Source organism: Malania oleifera, chromosome 5 (genome assembly GCF_029873635.1).
Source record: "Malania oleifera isolate guangnan ecotype guangnan chromosome 5, ASM2987363v1, whole genome shotgun sequence".
NCBI classification, from domain to species: domain Eukaryota; kingdom Viridiplantae; phylum Streptophyta; class Magnoliopsida; order Santalales; family Ximeniaceae; genus Malania; species Malania oleifera.
The window spans coordinates 91,050,848-91,054,735 of NC_080421.1; positions in this window are offsets into that span (position 1 = coordinate 91,050,848).

The window sequence follows — 3,888 nt, forward strand, 5'->3', positions numbered from 1 at the left end:
TTTCATCAAAATCTATCCCCTCCTCCTGATTATAACCTTGGGAAACTAGTCTAGTCTTATTTCTAGTTACTACCCCATTCTTATCTTTCTTATTTCTATATACCCATTTAGATCCAATAACTATATGATCATTAGGCCTAGGAACTAGGGTCCACACTTTACTTCTTTTAAATTGATTAAGCTCTTCTTGCATAGGCACCACCCAAGACTCATCCTTTACGGCTTCTTTAACATTCTTAGGTTCTTCTTAGGATAAGAAAGCAGAATGACTCACTAGGTTTTTCAAGGAAGATCTTGTGGTTACACCACGAGAAGGTTCACCTATGATTTGATCGATAGGATGGTTTCTAATGAATTTCCAATCCCTTGGCAACTGCTGAATTTCATTGTCATTGTTATTATCTTCAGATGATTTATCATTAATTTCTGAATTCTCACTTGCATTGTTTTCAATAGATAACTTGTCTAAGTATTTTCTAATGTCAGTGTCATCTTCATCATTTTTCTTAGAAAACAGATTAGATTCATCAAATACAACATGAATAGATTCAATGACGGTTAAGGTTCTTTTTTTGAAAACTCTATATGCTTTACTATTAAAAGAATAACCTAGGAAAATGCCTTCATTAGATTTAGAATCAAATTTTCCTAGATGCTCATTATCCCTAAGCACAAAGCATTTACAACCAAAAACATGAAAATAAGAAATATTAGGTCTATGGTTGTTCTAGAATTTATAATGGGTTTTATTTAGTGAAGGTCTAATCAACACCCTATTCATGACATAACATGCAGTATTTATGGCCTCAGCCCAAAAATATTTAGGTAGTTTATGCTCATTCAACATGGTCCTACCCATTTTTTGCAATGACCTATTCTTTCTTTCTACCACACCATTTTGTTGAGGGGTCTTAGGTGCAAAAAAGTTGTGTGATATACCCTCTAGGTCACAATAATTTTCTATGCCTTCATTTTTAAACTCAGTGCCTCTATCACTTCTTATGTGAGTTATCTTATAGACTTTTTCATTTTGAATTCTCCTGCAAAGCTTAGTAAACTATTCATATGATTCATTTTTATGTGAGAGAAATAGCACCCATGTGAACCTAGAATAGTCATCAACAATAACAAAAACATATGATTTTCCACCAAGGCTTTGCACAGAATTAGGACCAAATGGATCCAAGTGAAGCATTTCAAGTGGTCTAGTGGTAGATATAAATTTCTTTTTTTTAAAGCTGGAACTTGTTTGCTTACCCATTTGACATGCATCACAGATTTTATCTTTCAAAAATGGTGTTTTAGGCAAGCCTTTCACTAAATCTTTTCTTACGAGTTTTGACAACAAGTCCATGTTAGTGTGTCCTAAGCACCTACGTCATAACCAACTAGTTTCATTTATTATATAAAAATAAGTTACTTGTTGTGAAGCTAAATTATCAAAAGTAGTAGTATATACATTTTCATGGCAATCTGCAGTGAAAAGAATTTTATGATCTGATTTGCTTTCAACTATGCATTTATCATTTTCAAATGAAACCTTATATCCTTTATCACACAATTGACTAATGCTCAACAAATTATACTTCAAGCCATCAACTAATAGAACATTATCAATAACCAAGGAATGATCCTTACTAACCTTACCTATGCCGATGATGCGTCCCTTTGCATTGTCACCAAACGTCACGTACCGTCCATCCTTGGGAGTGATTGAAACGAATTTTTCCTTGTCTCCGGTCATGTGCTGTAAGCACCCGCTATCCAGGTACCACCTGTCCTTGGAGGAGGATGATCTCAAACACACCTGTAAGATAGTCCAAGTAACTGACACTGGTCCCAAATTCTGTTGGGTCCGCGGGGGTTAGTGATTGGATCACCCTTAACTAGCCACACCTTTCTAATTGTTACATATCTATTTCTAAGTGGGCAATCAAATTGAATATTACTAATTTGCTTGCATTTGAAACATTTCATTCTACACTTAGGATCTTTAGGTGGGATTTGAGATTTTGATTCACGTGTGAAATGTCCTAAGTAAAGATTAGGTCATCTAACATTTTCAACGCCATTAAAACCAAGACCCTCTTCACTAAGAGAATTTCTTTGGGCTCTAAGTAGTTTTTCAAAATTGTATTGGCCCTCGGTGAATTTAAGAACAATTTTGGAGCTATCCTCCAATTTTCTTTCAATCTCATCAATTTTCAAATCTTTTTCTTTAAGAATCGAAGCATGAGAATTTTTTGCCATTTCAAATAATTTTGACCAAGTCTCGCATTTCTTTTTCAAAATATCATTCTCTTTGGCCATTTTATTCAACAGTTTAGACACACGAATATATTCAAATTGCAATTCCCTAAAAGTAGGCATGCTATCAAATTCATAATCATCAGAAGAATAATATGAAGATAAAGAGTAAGAAGACGATACCTCATCATCATGTGCCATCAAGCACAGATTAGCAACCTCTAAGTCACTGTGGTCTGAGTCTAAGTCACTGCTACTTAGTTTATCCCATAAAGTGTCTGCTTTTATGGTTTTCTTCTTTTTCCTAGCATCATTTTTCAGTAGTGGGCAATCCGGCTTGATATGCCCAACCTTGTTGCAGTTACAGCATGTAGGAGCATTTGACTTTTCCTTTCTTTTACTCGACTATCCCTTATTAGATGCAGACTCCCTATATCTTTTGTATGACTTTCTATTCTTCCACAAGAATCTGCTGAATTTTCTAGTTAGCATGACCATGTCATCCTCAGAATCAGGTTCGCTGCATTTGCTAGATGTATTAGTGGAAGTTTTTAATGTAGTCACCTTTTTCGCCCTATTATATTCATTGAGTCTCTTGTCTATAACTAGTTCATAGGTGATCAGTGAACCTATCAATTCATCTAATGTCAAGGCCTTAAGGTCTCTACCCTCAGAAATGGTCATAGCCTTAGCTTCCCAAATAGGAGAGAAGCCTCTAAGGACTTTCCTAATCATCTCAAATGTAGGATAGGTCTTACCTAATGCATGCAGTGAGTTTATAATGTGTGTGAATCTAGTGTACATACTCTGAATGGACTCACCTACATTCATCTTAAAAGCCTCATATTCACTAGTTAGCATATCTATCCTATTATCTTTTACATCCCTGGTGCCTTCATATGTGACATCTAATTTATCCCAGATTTCTTTTGCAGTAGCACATGCCATTACTCTATTAAACCCATTCACACCAAGACCACAATACAAACTATTCATAGCAGTGGCATTCAAACTAACAGCTTTCATATCATCATCATTTTATTCTTCCTTAGTTTTAGGAGCTTTAGTTGTACCCTTAGTTTTCATAGGAACATAATTTCCTCTAGAGACAATCCTCTACATCTTCCAATCTATATTTTGAAGGTAGATGTGCATCCTTTGTTTCCCAAAAAGTGTAATTAACACCACTAAAAACTGGAGGTCGTGTGGAAGAGGGTCCCTCAGGGAAAGGGGTCACGGTGCTATGAGTCATCTTAGATCTTTTGTAAAATAACTATTAAGTCTATACTACATGGCTCTGATACCAATTGTTAGCTTTACCATAAACCCAAGAGGGGGGGGGTGAATTGGTATTTTCAAAATTTATCCCCTAAGTCAATCTACTAATAGCAGTATTACGCAAGCCTAAGGTCAATCTAGTGCAGATAAAGTAAATCAATATAAATATACAGTGAAAATTAAACTGTACAATTAATTTAGCTAAGCATGCACAATAAAGCAGTAAATAGAGATGACACCCAAAAAGTTATCGAGGTTCGGCAAACGGCCTACGTCCTCGCCTTGGCTAACAAGCACAATAATTATAACTATAAGCTCACTTAATGGGTGGAGCGACACCTAAAAAACTAGGTCAATTAGCAC